Raw genomic sequence first — 22338 nt, 5'->3', positions numbered from 1 at the left:
GTCTTATAATAAAATACTACCAAGTTTTGGTTGGGAACCATCAACGAGGATATCGAAGTCCTAACATAAGTCCGGATTAGCTCTTATGAAGGAATTCCTTTTCCTGGAATAAATCAGTTAGTGGCTTGGTGTGCTAGGGAATTCATATGGAATGAAGATGATCAGTCTAACAAACCACAGAATACTTCACACGTGCATAACTGACTTGGGATGATTCCAGAGGACGTAAAAACATGCTTTCTCGAATTCACGGCGGCAACTTGCATCAAATGCACATGAATTAGAGGAAGTCACTTCTTTTCATCCAAACATATGCTTCACGAACGAGTCATGAAGATAATGCTTATAAAAAGTTTCCAACACTAGCTTGATGTCCGTCAAAATCATGGAGAAGATAAGGATGTTGTCGATGGGCTCAACAACAATTTATCGAAAATTTCCATAAAATGGAATTCCATGACTAGGTGAACAAGGTGACAACTTTGGTATCAGAGCTTGACTGCCTATAGGATTACCAAGCCAAACTGGTCGAAGTTGAGTCTAGAAATGCTTTAGTTATATGTAGGGGAATTGATTGTGTGATGGAATGTAAGGCTCTTTTTACTCCTTATACCTTATGCCCTTCTGATCTGAGTCACCTTATCTTTCCCACGGGGTTAAGGAACTAGGCTATCTCCTCTTTCTATCAGGATCACGTGTTACTAATCCATAGACTTATGGTATTGATAGTTTCAAATCCCAGTTCAGTTTTACTACTTCCGTATGATCATAGCTGGTCTCAGAACCTTGATATTGTGATGTTGAGTGGATATGCCACCATTTTTCTAGCATGTCTCCAATCTTTTTGAGCATTTACAACCATTATGTTGTCCGAGTCATCCCAGGTTTCTAAACAATCTGATGCATTTGCAAATCCTTTCCCTCTGGTGTTGATGTTCCTTTGGGCCAGGTTAACCACACTAACTAGTGTGTTGAGGTACTTCATTGCCTCGGAATATATGTTGGAGCTATTATTATGACCTAGGTATCTTTGGGGATCACCTAGTAATCTAGCCATGTTTTGTGTTTCCAGTGTGATCATTCTGGCCATCATTCTCGAAAGCATTCCGTGATGCAATTTAATTAGTAGGTATTCTATTTCTGGGTTCTTGAACCCGAGATTCACCCTACTTACTTCATGTTGTTAGTATTTGCTAGTTCCTTTAGGATATTGGTAACCTTTGCGATAGTCCTCGAAGTTCGTGGTATTTCCTTCTTCCAAATACTATGAACCACTTTATGGCAGAAGTTCCTTGAACCAACCGATCACAACAAGAATGCTCTCGATGAGTTCTTGATTCTATGTTGATACTCTGCCAGTCCTACCTCTCTGCATGGATTACCCGGAAGAAACTTGTTGAACTTGGTTCGACATACTAATCTATGCATCCAAAACTTAGAAAACCATATGTTCCTTTGAGTTGTCCCTCTTTAGTTGCCTTCTGACCCTTGTCTATCAATTGATAGTCAAGAGTATGCGTGCAATCGTTCATCGATGCATATTATTCTTGTGGTCCATCAAGCCATTCTATTCAGGATGACTAGGAGAAACAAACTCCGGTACCTCATCCATATCCAGGATTGGGTCAAAATAGTTGTGCTCCGCAGATCAAAATTCTAATCCAGTTTTTGTTCTGTTCTACCCTGAAGTATTACCCTCTTTATGTCAAGAAAGTCATAGGAATTACACATCCTCTTATGAATTCTTGACGCGGTAATACTTCTTGCCATCATTGTTCATTCCTCGGTCCTCGTGTTGTTGCAACCGGAATGCCGACAGGTGAACTATGATGTGTGAAATCAGTACTCCGAGCAACCTTGTTGCTTGGTATCTAAAGGACAATAATTTCATTCTTAGCGTGTTGGTTATTGAATCATCATTCTAAGATTGATCGTGCTACCTAGTCCATTCTCTTGGTGCACTCCTCGATCAGTGAGTCAGGATCGTATCGGTTCCTCGCTCCTTTGATCATATTGTCTTGCCATGAAAAGCAAGATTGATCTCGAGCTTAGTAACATATCGGTGGTTCGTGATTTTCCGATTATCTTCTCGGAAGTATCACCAGGTTGTCACCTGACTGTTATGTTGAGCTCGTGATCAAGTTGGTTTCATGTAAACCACCCCTTCTCCAAGAGTCTGTGTTGGGTACCCCTGAGCTAGTTGGTTAAGCTGAACAACAACTTGGAGAGTTGGAAGGTAAAAGCTTGTCCGACTCAGTTCATTCCAAAGGGATATCTTTGTGTGTGTGTGTGTGTGTTGAAGAAAGATGATATCTTCCTTGATTGAACCTCGTGGTAAATTATTGGATCTATTGTCTTGCTGTCAGGACCCTGACTCAATGTCACAGCGATGTAGCCTGTAACACCTCAAATCACTTTGCGGCCTCACGCACGGTATTCCCACGGGTGTCGCCTTACCTTTGCCCGAGACCGTTTGCGCCTTCTGGCACACGTATATGATAGTGTCGCTAGCATCCATATGATAAGGAGCCCGGGCTGACATGGCTAGTCGTAAACCCAAAGTAGCACAGACTTACAGGGATAGGCATCCATGACCCAGCATCGAACATGTCGGTCATCAGCAAGTGAATCCGGGTTGTAGGACTAGGCTAGTAGGACTCCGGTAAACCGGGCTGCAGCGGGCTAACAGGACTCCGGTATTCATTGCGTGACATTTCCCCGAAGGGACAGACACAGGAACGAAGAAGGACACATGCCGGCCAGCCTAAGTGTTCCGGAGCAGTAGCAAGCTACCATGGCTCAGTGGAAGCACTAGGAGACATTTCCCGGTAAGAGAGGCTACTAAAGATAAACAACAAGATAGTCAGATCCCACACATGCCAAGCATTTCAATCATACACACAATATGCTAGATATGTGCAAATACAACAAGGCATCACAACATGACTCTACAACACAAGTACTTTATTTAAAGGCTCAGAGAGCCATACATAACATACACACAAGTACGGGTCACACGACCCACATTCAAGTCATACAAGCATACAAGCCAACAGCGGAAGTGTCTTGTCTGAGTATAGACAACTAGTAAAATAAAAGAGGCTTGGGTAAGCCTAGCTATACTACATGGTCCTTCACAAGCTCAGGGTCACCACCTGGGCCTCAGTCTACTCATCGATGTCAATGTCTACGAAGAACCCGTCAGAAGGGTTTGTAGCATCTTCTGGAAAAAAAATTAAAGCAACGTGAGTACAAAGGTACTCAGCAAGACTTACATCAGATCCTACATACATGCACATTATCAAGAAGGGTTGGTGGAGCTATTGCAGCAAGCCAGCTTTGACTCTTGGCTAAGCTATCCTACGAGACTCCAACTTGAAATAGTTTTGCGCACACGAGTCCACTACTCACCACTTCAATACACTACCGAGGATCCACCTCCGTCTTCCCACGGAAGAGCCATCCTCGGCACTCACGCTTATCTTGAGGCTTTTAGTAGTTTCCAGTTTACTTGTCTATGAACTGTATAGGCAACCAAGTAGTCCTTTACCGCGGACGCGGCTATTCGAATAGATTATGTTAACCCTGCAGGGGTGTACTTCTTCATACATGTTTCCACCACTTAGCGTCTGCACACGACATGTGCTCGGCAGACTTCAAGCAAAAGTCGATGTGGGTGTAGACCACGACCTACCTAAGCACTCCAGTCTCTAGTACAGGTTTATCACCTATTCGGGTTCCATCCGTGAGGAGATCCGGCCGGGGTTTCGCTCACAGCCCCAAACGATGTGAACAGGGTTCCAAGACACCTAACGGGTGCCCGGTATACCCGGCCACGTACCTACCGCATCACAGCCCACCCCTACGGTCAGCACTGTCCACGGCCTCCAGTAAGCTACAAACACCAGAAACTACTTGCAACTCCTGGACAGAGGACTAGGGTGAATAAGAAGTCGAGCGGGGTCATATTTCAGAGCCCAATGTATGGTAGTAGCTGAATCTTAAATCACACATACAGATCTCAGTGCTTAAGGACGTCTTCAATGAAACAACCCACCATGTAATCCTACATGGCCTCTCATCGATACCTTTACCAAATCGTGTTCAACACATCACTCTCATACTGACACGATCATTTCACTCTAGCCCATCACCCAGATGAACCAGACCTGACACGACTCTAAGCATAGCAGGCATAGCAAGGTAGGAACAACACACACACATGGCTCAATCAACTCCTACACATGCTAGTGGGTTTCATCTAGTTACTGTGGCAATGACAGGTCATGCAGAGGAAATGGGTTCAACTACCGCAACACACAGCAGTTTGAAACGCATTGTCTTAATGCAGCAAAAAGAGAGCAGGAGCGAGAACATGGGATTGTATCGATATGATCAAATGGTTGGTTGCTTGCCTGATGGGTCGGTGCCCTGGTATTGTTCTTTGTTGGGGTAATCACGATACTCCTCAGGGGCAGGACCTGCCGCAGAGAGCACCGATACACAATCATCACCAAACAATATGCAACAACATGATGCATGCATGAGACATGGCAATATGAGTGTGTTGGGATAATGCAACTAAGACCAGATGGGTTTGAACTATTTTGAACCAAAGATTCAAGTTTCAAACTCGTAAATGGCCCTTTAAAGTGCTTTATCTAGTTCTGTAGTAAACAGTATGTTAGCTTGCTTAAACATGCATGAAACTAGTACAGATGGATAGATTGGATTTTTCTGATCATTTTTCATATATGACACTATGCATTTGGAGCTACAGATTAATTTCTATGATTTTTTGAAGTTTGGGTTATTTTCTGGAATTTCCTGTGTAATAATAATTCTAGTAATTAACTCACTGCGTTAGCATTGCGTCAGGATGACGTCAGTGGTCAATGGAACAGTCCAGGTAAAACCTGACTAGTGGGTCCAGTGTGTCAGTGTAATTAGTTTAACTAATTATTAGTTAATACTAATCCTAATTAGTTGACAGGGTTAGGCCCCACCTGTCATTGACCCAGGGGGGTCAAACTGGGCCCACCCGTGGTCAAACGAGGGGTCAGCAGGGTCAACTCGCCGGCGTTTAGCCGTCGGCGAGGCCGAACGCGGTGGCGAGAGTGCTTTTGTGCGTTCCGGCGACTAAATGAGCGGCGGAGGGCATCTACGTGTAGCTGGGAGCAAGCCGCAGCTCTTGGTGGTGGTGGTTGAGCTCGGGGTGGCCGGAAATGTCATCGGCGACGACCTTGGCGGTCGCCGGAGTTCGGGTGAGGTCGAACCTGAGGCTACGGGACACGGCGAGGCTCGTGGAGTGGTGCTACGGGTTCCTGCGGGTGCGGTGAGTGCGATGGACACGGTGGTGTGGCCGGTGGTTGGCCGGAGACACGTTGGCGACGAGCTCGGCGGCGGTGTGTGCGGTGAAGCTTCGTGCGCTTGCTGTGGTGCACGAGAGCGAGAGAGGAAAGGGGGAGGAGGTAGCTGGGCTCACGGAGGTCTCGAAGAAGCAGGCGGCGCGGTCGGGGATGAGCTGGTGCGGCGGCGACGGCGAAGGGGATCTCCGGCGATGGCGGATCGGACGAGGTCGGTGCAGTGGCTTCGGGGCACGCGAGCGCTCGTGGCTTGGCTAGCTCGAAGGAGAGGAGGGCGGCGGAGCTCCTGGACACGGTGGCGCGACGCGGGGATGACGGAGAGCGCGACTACGGCGATGGTGCGGCTACGGTGGCGTCGGCCATGGTGTGGGAGAGTGAGGGAGAGGAGCTGGGGGCGAATGGGTGTGTCCACGGGGTTCGGCGTGCGACGTGGAGTTCATCAAGACCAGCAGGGCGGCGAGAGGAGGAAGCAGGGCGACGGGCAACTGCGTGGCGCGCGCTGGTGCCGTCGTCGAGCACCTGCCTGCCTGCCTGGCGAAGGCAAGCAGCTCGCTGGAGCGGCTGCTGGGCTGGGCCGGCTAGGTGGGCTGGCTGGTGGGCTGCCAGGTTAGTTCCCTCTCTCTCTTTTTTATTTCTGTTTATTTATTTATTCTGTAACGTTGTGGACTTACTAAAAATACCTAAACAACTCCAAAATTCTCCAAACTGCTCATGGCCATTAACTGGAATATATCCAGCATGGAACATTTTAGTTTGGGATTATTTGAGCATTTAAAATATTTTATATAATTTAAATGCCCAAACTCAAATACTTATGACTTAATTCAAAGACCTTAAGATGACCTAGAAAATTGTGCACCACTTTTGGCAGAGGTTCTGAACCAAGACAAAAATGATGGACATTTTAGAAGGGCATTTCAGGTTCATTGAAAATATTTTTACTAAACCCTAGTTGGTATCAGAGGGGCTGGGGGTTCTGTCATCCCCATTTCAAGTTTCTGTTGAAATGGAATAAACATGATGCAACACTCTAATGCATGACTAACTAGGGTGTGACAACTCACCCCCACTCAAAAGAATCTCGTCCCGAGATTTAGGTTCCTCCGGGAAGAAGGCGGGATACTCAAGTCGAAGACGATCCTCCCTTTCCCAAGTTTGCTTCTTTCTCAGAATGGTGCGACCATTGAACCTTGAGAAACTTGATATTATGTCGTCGAGTGGTGCGCTCGGCTTGATCGAGGATACGAACGGGTATTCTCGATACGTGAGATTATCTTGAAGATCTAGCGTTTCGTGGTCCACTCCACGGATAGGATCTGAGAAGCAACGCCTGAGTTGAGAAACATGGAAGACATCGTGGACTCTGGAGAGATGCGGAGGTAGTTCCATTTGGTAGGCAACTTCTCCTTGTTTAGCGAGAATGTGAAAGGGTCCAATGTAACGAGGAGCCAATTTGCCTTGGATACCGAAGCGATGGGTTCCCTTCAGAGGAGTAACCCGAAGGTAAGCCTTCTCGTCAACCTCAAAAGTCATAGCCTTATGTTTTCGGTCATATTGACTCTTTTGACGAGATTGGGCTGTTTTCAACTTCTCACAAACGATGCGAACTTGGTCTTCTGCTTCTTGGATCATATCCGGGCCAAAGAATAGTCTTTCCCCGGTTTTTGACCAGTTAAGAGGCGTTCGATACCTTCGTCCATAGAGAACTTCAAAAGGGGCTTTACCCAAGCTAGATTGATAGCTGTTGTTATAAGCAAATTCGGGAAATGGAAGGCATTTCTCCCAATCCATTCCGAATGATATAATAGAAGCTCGAAGCATGTCTTCTAGAATCTGGTTGACGCGTTCTACTTGACCACTTGATTGAGGATGAAAGGCAGTGCTAAAGGAAAGATGGGTTCCCATAGCATTTTGGAAACTTTCCCAAAATTGAGAGGTGAAGAGACTTCCTCGATCCGAGTTAATTTCCAGTGGAACACCATGGAGGGATACTATTCGGGAGATATACAAGTCTGCTAGCTGACTAGCGGTTATACTCTCGCGAACAGGCAGGAAATGGGCCACTTTGGAAAGACGATCGACAACGACGAAGATAGCGATATTCCCCCTCTTGGTCCTGGGAAAACCGGTAATGAAATCCATACCAATTTTACCCCATTTCCATTCAGGAATAGCTAAGGGTTGAAGGGTGCCAGCAGGCCGTTGATGCTCTGCTTTGACACGACGACAGACGTCGCAACTAGCAACAAACTGAGCAATGTCTCTTTTCATCCTAGTCCACCAAAACCTCTGGCGTAGGTCCTGATACATCTTAGTGCTACCGGGATGAATGGTGAGAGGAGATTCATGAGCTTCCTTAACGATCAACTGCCGTAAATGTTGGTTCTTGGGAACCATTAGACGGTTCTCAAAGTACACAACACCATGATCATTTGTAGAGAAACATTTAGCATCCCCGCTAGCAATGTTCTCCTTAATCCGAGATATCCCTTTATCTCGTTTTTGGGCAGCGATGATTTGATCCGTAAGGGTAGGTTTCGCCACCAAGGTTGAAAGGAATCCTTGAGGAACAATGTGAAGGTTAAGTTTCCGAAATTCCTCGTGGAGAAGTGGTTGACTTTGTTGCAACATTAGATTGTTGCAATAAGATTTACGACTTAGTGCATCAGCCATGACATTGGCTTTTCCTGGGGTGTAAGTTATCCCTAAGTCGAAGTCTGTGATCAACTTGACCCAACGTCTTTGCCTAAGATTCAAATCCGGTTGGGTGAATATGTACTTTAGACTTTGGTGATCAGTGAAGATTTCGCAACGATTACCGAGGAGGTAATGTCGCCAGGTTTTGAGTGCATGGACTACAGCTGCAAGCTCTAGATCATGAGTAGGGTAGTTCTCCTCATGTGGGTGCAATTGCCGTGAAGCATAAGCAATTACGTGATGATCTTGCATAAGAATGTAACCTAGTCCTTGTCGCGAGGCGTCGCAATAGATAACGAAGTCCTTAGAGAAATCTGGTGGTACCAGTACAGGAGAAGATGTCAGGCATCTTTTCAGTTCCTGAAAACTGTGCTCACATTGTGGAGTCCACTCGAACTTCTTATCTTTCTTGAGGAGTTCAGTTAGAGGTTTGGCAACCTTGGAGAAGTTCTCGACAAAGTGGCGGCAATAGCTCGCTAAGCCAAGGAAACTCCGAACTTGCTTGACCGATTCAGGTGGAGTCCAATTAAGGACGGCTTGAACTCGCTCGGGATTAACAGCAATACCTTTACGAGAAGTTACATGTCCTAGATAGGTCACTTCTGGCAACCAAAATTTGCATTTAGAAAATTTGGCGTAAAGGCGATGCTCTCGATGTTTCATCAACACTAGCCTTAGATGCTCGGCATGTTCTTCCTCGTTCTTGGAGTAGATGAGTATATCATCGAGGTAAACCACAACGAATTTATCCAAATACTCCATGAAGATTGAGTTCATTAACCGAGAAAAAGTGGCTGGGGCGTTGGTTAAACCAAAGGACATGACGGTGTACTCGTATTGGCCATAACGAGTAACAAAGGCCGTTTTAGGAATGTCCCCGTTCCTGATTTTGATTTGATGGTAGCCCAACCTCAAATCCATTTTAGAGAAGACTGAGGATCCAGCGAGCTGATCATACAGGTCGTTGATCCTGGGGATCGGATACTTGTTCTTAATTGTGACCAAGTTGACGGGTCGATAATCTACAACCATCCGGTCCGTACCATCCTTCTTCTTGACGAAGAGGACATGGCAAGCCCATGGAGATGAACTAGGTCGGATGAAACCCTTTTTCAAGGACTCATCGAGTTGTTTCTTAAGTTCGGCTAGTTCAAAAGGTGCCATCTTATAGGGTCTTCTAGAAATTGGGACAGTTCCTGGAATGAGATCTATCACGAACTCGACATCTCTGTCAGGTGGGACACCTGGCAATTCTTCTGGAAAGACATCCAGGAAGTCACGGACTACCGGGACGTCTTCGAGGTCTGGCAAAGGGACTGGCGTTAAGAGAATATAGTTGTCGATTAGCTACTCGGGTCAAGACATTGACTATCTTTCCCGAAGGGTGTGTGAGTTGAACAGTCCTAGAGAAGCAATCGATCTTGGCATTATGGGCTGACAGCCAATCCATACCCAAGATGATATTAATATCTGAAGATTTGAGAGCTATCAAAGATGCAAGAAAAACAAGTCTGTCGACTTGAATTTCATTCCCATGGCTTACGCTAGAGGTTTGCCATCTAGAACCAGGAGTAGAAATTTCCATGGTGGAAGGCATGTCACAGAATGCGGTGTTATGCAAGCGAGCATTGTTTTCGAATATGAATGAATGAGATGCTCCAGTATCGAAAAGAACAGATGTCGAATGGCAATTAACAAGGAGCGTACCGAGTAAGACGTTGGGATCCTCCTGAGCCTCTTCCGAACGACACAATTGACATGGCCACGTGCAGTGGTGGCCGGCTTGGCGTAGAACACTTTCCCTGTCGGCTTTCCACGGCCAACAGCTTTTGCAGACTGGCTGGGGTTGGTCTGGGGACACTCGCGCATATAGTGGCCTGATTCCCCACACTTGAAGCACGTCACGGAACTGGTGCGTGGAGGAGCATTGTTGGTTGGACCACCATAGGGCTTGGCTGGTGCATACTGTTGAGCTGGGCGAGTTGCCTGATAGGATGGCCTCGGTGTGAACCTGGGTGGCAGGGCAGTGTTAGGCACCCACACCCGGCGCTTCTGTGGTCCAGCACTGGATGAGGAACCCAAGTCACGGCCATGCTTGCGTGTTGCTTCAAAATCAGTCTGACCAGACTCAGCACTCATGGCTTTGTTCACAAGCTTCTGACAAGAGGTGCACTCATGCAGACGGAGGTCACGGTGAAGCTCAGGGCTAAGTCCCTTACGGAACCTTGCCTGCTTCTTGGCATCGGTAGAGACTTCCTCAGTTGCATATCATGCAAGGTTACCGAACTCCCTGCTGTAATCGTCAACAGAGAGTCGACCATGGGTGAAACTGCAGAACTCCTCACGTTTATGGTCCATGAGACCCTCTGGAATGTGATGTTCATGGAAAGCCTCGCTGAATTCAACCCAAGTAGTGACATGGCCCGCTGGGCGCATAGCTTCATAGTTCTCCCACCAGAGACTGGCGGGGCCTTCGAGATGATATGCAGCAAAGATGACCTTATCAGCCTCAGCTACTAGCGCAGAACGTAGTTTGTGAGTAATACTGCGAAGCCAGTCATCGGCGTCAAGAGGCTCGACGGAGTGGTGGAAGGTGGGTGGATGTAACTTGATGAAATCACTGAGTGACACCAAGTTATTCCTCTGATGGTGTGCTGTGTTCTGTTCGATGCGCTCCAACAAACGGTTGGTCTCCCGCTTGTTTCTCTCGGCTTCCAGCATAACTTCGGCCAGAGAAGGAGGGTGAGGCAGGTTTGTTTCCCCAACTCTGCTGCCTTCGGCCTGCTCTGGGGGAGCAGGGTTGGTCCGGGTGTTGACCATCCTAGGAAAACAAGACAATGGTTTAGTTCAGGATGATAAGATTCTGACATAGAAATGTAGAATGTAATGGATAACTCAGAATGCAAGATGATCATCCGTATGACATGGTAGATACAGACACTGCTTCCTTTATTCCATCGTCATACACACCATACAAGGTTTAGTACAGGACCAAACAAAGTACTACTACGGTGAAAGGAAGATTACATCTCTTCGGAGGCATTCCAAGCTCCTATACATTATTTTTCCTACACCTCCAGAATAGATACACACTAAGTCATATTCCACGGTCACACAGGACGGTGGAAATACAACTGTTACAATACTAGTGAAACTACTACTAACTCAGACATCTCTGTAGTAGTTCTCATAGAAGTCTCCTCCATAGCCTGGAAGTTCAACGTGAGCATCCGGAAACAGGCGGTCCTGAGGAGCCTATGGACCATAGGGGCTAGGGTGAGGTCTTGGACCAACGAACGGTTGCCTGCGGGGACCACAGGGTGGGGTGATGCCTCCCACATCACGCCAATCCATCATGTCTGGCAGAGCAAATCTAACAGGATACAGATCTCTCATATCCATATATCCAGCTTGCACAGCCGGTGCAAACAGGGTCAAGGTGGCCCAATGATCGGTACGGGTGTTGAAAAGCTCTAGTCTCAAGGCCCGATTCTCTCCTTCCTTATCCTCGAGCATCTCAGCAGTGGTGCGAGTTAGTGAGTCCTCCTCAGTGGAGTCAGCATAGATAGCCCGGAGATACCCCTGCGCTCCAGGGAGTGAAGTTGGCATATACCGGAAGTCGGTGTTTCGAAGCAGACCAGTCCTGACTCGCATGATGGTCATCATAGAGTAGGCAGCATCTTGCACGGCCATCTCAATAGTAACCTCGTGTCCATAGGAATAGTGGAGGGGCTCAGTAGAACCAGGATAAGAGGGAAATATCCTGACGGTGCAGAGATACTGTCTTTGATTAAAGTCTCGAAACTGCTCTTCGACCGTGTATTCGGGATACCAGCGGTAACCCGCCTCGATCATTACCCGGACTAACATAGCCGTATGACCGGGAACATCGATACATCGAGTCAGGCGAACCACTTGGTTTTGATCACGAGTGGCCATCTGAAAGCACAACCACAATGCAAAGGCATTAGAATTTCTAGCAGAATTTGGACAGCATAACGGCTGTAAATGCTCAGGAAGGATTTTCAGACATTTAGCAAAGAATTGCATAGACACTAAACAATATCATATCAAGGTTCTGGGTCCATCTTAGCAACATAATGGGGTAGTAGAACTGAATTAGGCTTGTATCCATCAAACCTATAAGGTACTACTGATTAGTAACACGTGAACCTGATAGAGAGAAGAGATCCTAGTTCCTTAACCCCCGGTGGAAGAATAGACTGACTCGGATCAGAATGCCATGAGGTAAAGGAGTAAAAAGAGCCTTACGTACCATCCCACAATCAATTCCCCTACATATAACTAAAGCATTTCTAGACTCAACATCGACCAGTTTGGCTTGGAGAACCTACAGGCAGTCCGGCTCTGATGCCAACGCTGTCAGGACCCCGACTCAACGTCACAGGATCTAGCCTGTAACACCTCATATCACTTTGCGGCCTCATGCACGGTATTCCCACGGGTGTCGCCTTACCTTTGCCCGGGACCGTTTGCGCCTTTTGGCACACGTATATGATAGTGTCGCTAGCATCCATATGATAAGGAGCCCGGGCTGACATGGCTAGTCGTAAACCCAAAGTGGCACAGACTTACAGGGACAGGCATCCATGACCCAGCATCGAACGTGTCGGTCATCAGCAAGTGAATCCGGGCTGTAGCACTGGGCTAGCAGGACTCCGGTAAACCGGGCTGCAGCGGGCTAACAGGACTGCGGTATTCATTGCGTGACATTTCCCCGAAGGGACAGACACAGGAACGAAGAAGGACACATGCCGGCCAGCCTAAGTGTTCCGGAGCAGTAGCAAGCTACCATGGCTCAGTGGAAGCACTAGGAGACATTTCCCGGTAAGAGAGGCTACTAAAGATAAACAACTAGATAGTCAGATCCCACACATGCCAAGCATTTCAGTCATACAAACAATATGCTCAATATGTGCAAATACAACAAGGCATCACAACATGACTCTACAACACAAGTACTTTATTTAAAGGCTCAGAGAGCCATACATAGCATACACACAAGTACGGGTCACACGAGCCACATTCAAGTCATACAAGCATACAAGCCAATAGCGGAACTGTCTTGTCTGAGTACAGACAACTAGTAAAATAAAAGAGGCTTGGGTAAGACTAGCTATACTACATGGTCCTTCACAAGCTCAGGGTCACCACCTGGGCCTAAGTCTACTCATCGATGTCAACGTCTACGAAGAACCCGTCAGAAGGGTTTGTAGCATCTTCTGAAAAAAAATATTAAAGCAACGTGAGTACAAAGGTACTCAGCAAGACTTACATCAGATCCTGCATACATGCACATTATCAAGAAGGGTTGGTGGAGTTATTGCAGCAAGCCAACTTTGACTCTTGGCTAGGCTATCCTACGAGACTCCAACTTGAAATAGTTTTGCGCACACAAGTCCACTACTCACCACTTCAATACACTACCGAGGATCCACCTCCGTCTTCCCACGGAAGAGCCATCCTCGGCACTCACGCTTATCTTGAGGCTTTTAGTAGTTTCCAGTTTACTTGTCTATGAACTGTATAGGCAAGCAAGTAGTCCTTTACCGCGGATGCGGCTATTCGAATAGATTATGTTAACCCTGCAGGGGTGTACTTCTCCATACATGTTTCCACCACTTAGCGTCTGCACACGACATGTGCTCGGCAGAAATCAAGCGGAAGTCGACGTGGGTGTAGACCACGACCTACCTAAGCACTCTAGTCTCTAGTCCAGGTTTATCGCCTATTCAGGTTCCATCCGTGAGGAGATCCGGCCGGGGTTTCGCTCACAGCCCCAAACGATGTGAACAGGGTTCCGAGACACCTAACGGGTGCCCGGTATACCCGGCCACGTACCTACCGCATCACAGCCCACCCCTACGGTCAGCACTGTCCACGGCCTCCAGTAAGCTACAAACACCAGAAACTACTTGCAACTCCTGGACAGAGGACTAGGGTGAATAAGAAGTCGAGCGGGGTCATATTTCAGGGCCCAATGTATGGTAGTAGCTGAATCTTAAATCACACATACAGATCTCAGTGCTTAAGGATGGCTTCAATGAAACAACCCACCAAGTACTCCTACATGGCCTCTCATCGATACCTTTACCAAATCGTGTTCAACACATCACTCTCATACTGACACGATCATTGCACTCTAGCCCATCACCGAGATGAACCAGACCTGACACGACTCTAAGCATAGCAGGCATAGCAAGGTAGGAACAACACACACACATGGCTCAATCAACTCCTACACATGCTAGTGGGTTTCATCTAGTTACTGTGGCAATGACAGGTCATGCAGAGGAAATGGGTTCAACTACCGCAACACACAGCAGTTTGAAACGCGTTGTCTTAATGCAGTAAAAAGAGAGCAGGAGCAAGAACATGGGATTGTATCGATATGATCAAATGGTTGGTTGCTTGCCTGATGGGTCGGTGCCCTGGTATTGTTCTTCATTGGGGTAATCACGATACTCCTCAGGGGCAGGACCTGCCGCAGAGAGCACCGATACACAATCATCACCAAACAATATGCAACAACATGATGCATGCATGAGACATGGCAATATGAGTGTGTTGGGCTAATGCAACTAAGACCAGATGGGTTTGAACTATTTTGAACCAAAGATTCAAGTTTCAAACTCATAAATGGCCCTTTAAAGTGCTTTATCTTGTTCTGTAGTAAATAGTATGTTAGCTTGCTTAAACATGCATGAAACCAGTACAGATGGATAGATTGGATTTTTCTGATCATTTTTCATATATGACACTTTGCATTTGGAGCTACAGATTAATTTCTATGATTTTTTGAAGTTTGGGTTATTTTCTGGAATTTCCTGTGTAATAATAATTCCAGTAATCAACTTACTATGTCAGCATTGCGTCAGGATGACGTCAGTGGTCAACAGAACAGTCCAGGTCAAACCTGACTAGTGGGTCTCGTGTGTCAGTGTAATTAGTTTAACTAATTATTAGTTAATACTAATCCTAATTAGTTAACAGGGCTAGGCCCCACCTGTCATTGACCCAGGGGGGTCAATTTGGGCCCACCCGTGGTCAAACGAGGGGTCAGCGGGGTCAACTCGCTGGTGTTTAGCCGCCAGCGAGGCTGAACGTGGCGGCGAGAGTGCTTTTGTGCGTTCCGGCGACTAAATGAGCGGCGGAGGGCATCTACGTGTAGCTGGGAGCAAGCCGCAGCTCTTGGTGGTGGTGGTTGAGCTCGGGGTGGCCGGAAACGTCACCGGCGACGACCTTGGCGGTCGCCGGAGTTCGGGTGAGGTCGAACCCGAGGCTACGAGACACGGCGAGGCTCGTGGAGTGGTGCTACGGCTTCCTGTGGGTGCGGTGAGTGTGATGGACACGGTGGTGTGGCCGGTGGTTGGCCGGAGACACGTCGGCGACGAGCTCGGTGGCGGTGCGTGCGGTGAAGCTTCGTGCGCTCGCTGTTGTGCATGAGAGCGAGAGAGGAAAGGGGGAGGAGGTAGCTGTGCTCACGGAGGTCTCGAAGAAGCAGACGGCGCGGTCGGGGACGAGCTGGTGCGGCGGCGACGGCGAAGGGGATCTCTGGCGATGGCGGATTGGACGAGGTCGGTGCAGTGGCCTCGGGGCACGCGAGCGCTCTTGGCTCGGCTAGCTCGAAGGAGAGGAGGGCGGCGGAGCTCCTGGACACGGTGGCGCAGCGCGGGGACGAAGGAGAGCGCGACTACGGCGACGGTGCGGCTGCGGTGGCGTCGGCCATGGTGCGGGAGAGCGAGGGAGAGGAGCTGGGGGCGAATGGGTGTGTCCACGGGGTTTGGCGTGCGACGTGGAGTTCATCCAGACCAGCAGGGCGGCGAGAGGAGGAAGCAGGGCGATGTGCAGCTGCGTGGCGCGCGCTGGTGCCGCCGTCGAGCACCTGCCTGCCTGCCTGGCGAAGGCAAGCAGCTCGCTGGAGCGGCTGCTGGGCTGGGCGGGCTAGGTGGGCTGGCTGGTGGGCTGCCAGGTTAGTTCCCTCTCTCTCTTTTTTATTTCTATTTTTTTATTTATTCTGTAACTTTGTGGACTTACTAAATATACCTAAACAACTCCAAAATTCTCCAAACTGCTCATGGCCATTAACTGGAATATATCCAGCATGGAACATTTTAGTTTGCGATTATTTGAGCATTTAAAATATTTTGTATAATTTAAATGCCCAAACTCAAATACTTATGACTTAATTCAAAGACTTTAAGATGACCGAGAAAATTGTGCACCACTTTTGGCAGAGGTTCTGAACCAAGACAAAACTGATGGACTTTTTAGAAGGGCATTTCAGGTTCATTGAAAATATTTTTAGTAAACCCTAGTTGGTTTTAGAGGGGCTGGGGGTTCTGTCATCCCCATTTCAAGTTTCTGTTGAAATGGAATAAACATGATGCAACACTCTAATGCATGACTAACTAGGGTGTGACAACTTTGCCTATAGTTAACCAAGGGTGAGGCCACCAAGCCCCAGGACAAGGCCCAGGCGCCACCCCGCGCATCCACAACCTTCTGAAAGCGGCTTCATCTCGCAACATGGTCAATAAACAGGATATTCGCTTTAGAGCCATGGAAAAGCATGAACATAATCTTCTGTCCTATTCTCCAAAATGGACGGGCCTTCATTATCTGAGACCACCCACGAATAAGTATCTTTTCACCTCCAAGGGGAATTGAGTAGGTCGACATAAACATCATGGTGTGACCAAGCGCAAGTCTGACCCGACCATGGTCAGGCAGCTGTATAGGAACAATAGAACTCGGAAGTTCCTGTTTCAAGAAGATCACAGCTGTAAAACTGTATATAAGCAATAGTTTATGAACTCTAAAGTTAAATTGTGATTACTTAGATAGAATAGGTGGATTAAGAACTAATTGAGGCAACAAGCAAGAACCAGATACAAAACTAACATGGATGAACAATTGGAACGCCGTTGGGGTGGAAGATCGCAGTGAAGATGAGACCAGGTTCTGCTATTTCCATCAACATTCGTGCGCCAACTTTCAGTCCATAACACTTAAGAAAGTTTATCCAAGTTCGGCCATAAAAAAAGCAGCGATCTTCTTGGTTCATGAACCCAACTCGGAAGCAATATCCATGGATTGTCTTCACTGTGACCATTAAACTAGTGTATTCAGTTATGGCAAGGCCGAGCATCTTGAGTACATGTGTTCTGGCAGAGCAAATAATACACTGCAGGAAAAATAATATGAGAACACAGCATGTTCAAAAAAAAACCACCCTCCTGGATAGAGAAGAGGATTCTAGGAACATATTGTGCGTGTTTCAAAATGCTGTGGTAGGATGAGAAGGAACAAGTGTGGCGTCTCACCGTGGGTGCAGAAATCTGTAGGGTACTCGCACTTTGGGCACTGCAACTGAAACACACTAGATTCAGTACGAAGAAAAATGCATCAACGGCGGCGGCTGCCATCCTAGGATTACCTGCGACCAAGGGACTTGGATTTATCGGGGATGGATGAAGAATTCGTACCTGGTTCTCCATGAGAAAACCCTATGCAATCGCCTAGCGGGGGTTTTCTCTGAACAAGCAGACAAGGGAGAAGGGGACTCCGTTGTGCACTCTAATTTGTGCATATGGCACGTGGACCCCGTTGCCGGTTGCCCCACATATCAGCAAAAGGAAGTAGAAAGACAGGAGTAACTAGTTACACATAAATATATTTTTTGACAGAGAGATACCCCCTCTGTAAAGAAATATACAAATCTTTTATATCAGAGGCTCTCCTTGCCGAGAAATATACTCCATCTGCAACGCACGGGCATTATGGGGGTTCACCTTTTTTATGGGGGTTCAGCTGAGAATATAATACTCAGATAGGCTCACGGTTCTGGACTTTGGGCCGCAGGCCGACCCTGCATGTTTGGGGGCCCATGTATTCTACCTCAGCGCTTTTCATATTGCAAGTGATTGGTACTGCGCTGGTTTTAGATGTTGTCGCAAGGCGAATACAAAAAATTGAATAAAGCACGGCAGCTATTGGAATGAAATCGAATGACAGTTCCTAACCAGCAATCAGAGTTGCAATTCTATCAACGATATACCATGTGATAAATAATACTGTCGTACTACTTATACACATAGGACACTTGTTTCACCATGCCAGATTATTACATCAATATCTGTCGGAGGATACATCAGTTCGGCAGTTGCGTGCTGCTACTGAAGAATTTCAAAGTTGATTTGGACTAGCTCTCCTTGCCGAGAAAGTTTGATTTTGACATCATCCCCTACCGCAAGATATGATTTAGATTTGAACCTTGACCATCCTTTAGCATCAATCATCATGCGACCATCCTTTGTACTTACGGTATATTGAGCAGGTTCATTCACACCAAGGCTGCGCATGGTAAGAGAAACTTGGCCGCGGTCACCCGGATTGTTGAATGACTCCCTCGTTGCCCTAGGAATTCTCTGTTTGAAAACAAGAAGACATACCCAAACAGTTAGATCAACACAGTGAATCATGTGAAACAACATGGAAATAAAAAAGAACGAAGCACTTGGGCGGCCAATGCTTAGCAAGAAGGTGGACATGTCGGTTTTTGTAAGGACTTTGGTATATGAAGTGCGAACTGCAGCCCAGTCTGTTGCCGGTGCAACTGCACGGGCCGGACCAAATGCAAGTGCAAGTGTTGGTGCAGGTGCCGAAGCCGCTGCTGCTGCCGGAGATGGTGCTCCTTGTAGAGCTGGTGCCGGTGTCTATGCCCGATCCTCCGGTAGATCAGACTGATTCGCTGACGCGGTCGGTGCCCAATCCTCAGCTGGATTAGACTGAGCTGCTGCCACTGTCAGTGCTAGAGCAACTGCCGGTGCTCAATCTCTGCGAGACAGCGGCGATCGTGTCTGGTCTGCTATGATCAGCTTTCTAACTTGACTAGGATCCGTGACCGTGATCCAGTTTTTTCTTCATCTGGTCTATGATCCGTGACCGTGACCGTGATCCGTGACCGTGATCGTGTCTGGTCTGCTATGATCAGCTTTGTAACTTGACCACGGCAAGCTAGCGCCGCTCTTCGTGTGTGCCCGTGCAAAGGTTAGACGATGGAGAGAAGAGAGATTGAGATCACAGACCCGGGACCCACCCGTAAGTGAGACAACGGTCATGCACATGTTGACGAGGCACTCCCTCTACTCTACTCAATGCAAGTACTGTATAAAATCAAGTTATGGGACAAAGCCAACAACCGTTTGTTTTTTCAGGCTATCGACTTACGCATTGTAGTCCAGGTTGCCAGTTCGAATCTCGTCTTTCAGATTTGTTAGTTTTAGGTCCAAATTTGATTAATGACAAGTGGGACCCCCGTGTGTTGTTCCGATATTTCAGTGTAGGATGGTTTTTTTGAACAAACACTTTGCGCGGTTAGACAAGTAACAGCACGAGTTACACGTATTTTGCAAGTTTATGAACAAAAATGACAGCGACATAGATTATCACATCCACCCCGAAGCTTAGATACTATGGTGATACGAGTTTTTACACCGTTAGAAGTGAGATCCAATGGCTTGGGAGTAGTCTTTGTATTTATGCGCAATTTCCAAATTCTCCAAAGTTTTTTTTTGCAAATAAAACATTCAGGCCTTGTGTGTGCCACTGCATCTTCGATCCAACGGCTCCCAGGTGCTAATATTAGGTGCTCCCTGTAGCTTAATTACCCGCTACGGTGATATGAGCATCTAGGTCGTACGATCAGTGATCAGATGGCACATGCATAGTACTTGTACTTGCTGCGCATTTCCCAAACTCTGTCGGCCTTATATTGTAAAAACATTCAAACCTCCTACTGTGGGCCGTTAGATCTCAGTGAACTCGTATCACCATAGAATCTATGGTGCGGGAGCACCTCATACTCTCCCGTGCAAGAAAACATAAGGTGCTATCGCAGCTTGGATGCTACGGTGATACGAGCTTGGAGGTCGTTTGATCTGAGATCCAATGGCATCTGAGAAGTCTTTGTGCTTGTAAGCAGTGGCCGAACTCTTTTGGGGCTTTTCTGTAAAAAATCATTCGAACCACCGAGGAGGTGTTGGGTCACAAACCCAACGCCTCCGAATAGCTTGTCTCACCAAAGCATCTAAGGTGTGGTGATGCTACGGTGATACGAGCTTCGAGGTCGTTGGATATGGGATCAAAGGGCATCTAAGTAGTTTTTGTACAAATTGTGTGCAATTCTCAAATTCATCAAGGTTTCCTGCACATGATATTCTCTCGGGGAGGAGGGGTGGGGGGTGCACAACCAATCGATGGTTTGGAGGGTGGGGACAAATATAATCTAAACAACCCTAAACAGAGCTCCACAATTTTATTTAAGGTCGAGGGGTTGACCCCCGACAGTCATAGCTCCGCCTAAACACAACATTTGCATGTACTGTAGTACTAGACTTAATATTCATGTTTCAGTTTCATGTTCATTTTAAATATTGAACTGAGGACCATGGATGTCTTACATTTTACTCCCTTCGTTCCTAAATATTAGTCTTTTTAGAGGCTTCAAATGGACTGGCACATACGGATGTATATAGACATATTTTAGAGTCTAGATTCACTCATGTTGCTCCGTATGTAGTCACTTGTTGAACTCTCTAAAAGACTAATATTTAGGAATAGAAGGAGTATTTTTGAACTCGTGTCATACATGCATGGGTTGGAAAAATATATCACTATACTTATTGGATTGTTGTTGTGTTCGTGCATGTGTGTCTTTGTGTGTGTGTGTGTGTGTGTGTGTGTGTGGTCATATGCTTGATACATACAAAGTTTTCTCACCTCCATATTGTTCATCTTTTAAATTTGAATTTGCATTGGAAAACTTACTAGGGATACCATGAAATGTGAAATCCACGTTGAGATCACTATATCATAAATTCACTCTATTTCAACAACTCGTCATAAATCAATTACCACGTTGAGATTAGTACTTGCAAGGAAAATACGGGTATTGTAATACACATAGATTCGTTCGACAATTTAAAAGGTTCCTTTCGTATTCTCAAATGGTAGGACCCAACGGTGTACCGGCCAGACCTTGGCTCGTGTTGATCCTAAAAAATATCTGGTGGTATGCACATTAGGCAACCCCAACCAGTCGAGCCTCAGCGTTTCAAGTCAAAATATCTGGTGGCCAGAATTCCAGCCCTAGGAAATTCCCCTCATGTCCCCGGTCCATAATGACTACCGATGAACAACAGAGGGATGCTTTAGTAACTAGACAACGTTACCTACCATGCCGAGCACGGTTCAATTCCCTTGGTCGCTGCTTGTCAAGGTCACCCGTCAACTGCATTGCCTAGTACTACTACTAGTACACCAGGATGAGCACATAATTGAGCCTGTTTGTTCGTGCCTAGTACTTGAGTTAATACATCACGCAATGCACTGGTACGGAGGGATTATCCTTTTACTCCCTCCTTTCCGGTTTATAGGGCTTATCTCAAAATTTTAGTTTTCCCATTTTATAAGTCTCAATTTGATTGTTTTCCATCACATGTTCAGATTTCAAGGTGCAATAAATCATTACATGCAAGTATTAAGAGAAAATTGACCAATGCATGTACTTTATCCATGCATGCATTGCAATTATTGCATTCATAAACACATTTTTTGAGGAAAACAAGCGCATTAATTGAGTGGTTTTGCAAACTACAATAATTGTTCCACCACTCACCATCTACTTTGGTTGGTGAGATTTTTGAATTGAGCCCTATAAACCGGAAAGGAGCTTTAACTAAGCAAAATGTTTGACCAAATCCTTTCTTAAGAAATACAACAGGACAGATGTACGGCTTGAAAATTTATTGCATGATGCAGGTTATGATATTGTTTTGAATCCTGGATCTTAAATTTTAGAAAATCCAAAAGTGAGCATAAATTCTTGAAACTGAGCATGGTCACGTGATATGGCACAAATATTACTTCGTAAGTTTTTTCTTCAATTCGAGACAAGCTGCTTATGACAAGTTGCACAAATGAAGAGCCAAGGTGTTTTGGAACAAAGACCTGTCATGTTAAGGCGAACGCTTTCACTATTGAAATCGTGGGCGTTTACGTGCTACCACGAGTCCCCGCTTCGCATCGGCAGGTGTCGTCCCAGCAAGCGTGTGAGTCGACGGGAGGCGTGCGAGCAGACCGCTGCGTCGGCTGTCAGGGAGGCGTGCGAGCAGACCGCTGTGCAGACTCACCGGGAGGCGAGCCCTTTGACCAGGCTCCGCCGCCCACCGTCGTCCCAACTGCTCCCACT

The sequence above is a fragment of the Triticum aestivum genome, chromosome 2B, assembly GCF_018294505.1.
Source record: "Triticum aestivum cultivar Chinese Spring chromosome 2B, IWGSC CS RefSeq v2.1, whole genome shotgun sequence".
Classification (NCBI taxonomy): domain Eukaryota; kingdom Viridiplantae; phylum Streptophyta; class Magnoliopsida; order Poales; family Poaceae; genus Triticum; species Triticum aestivum.
The sequence above is the reverse complement of the archived record's forward strand: the minus strand, read 5'-3'. Positions refer to the sequence as shown.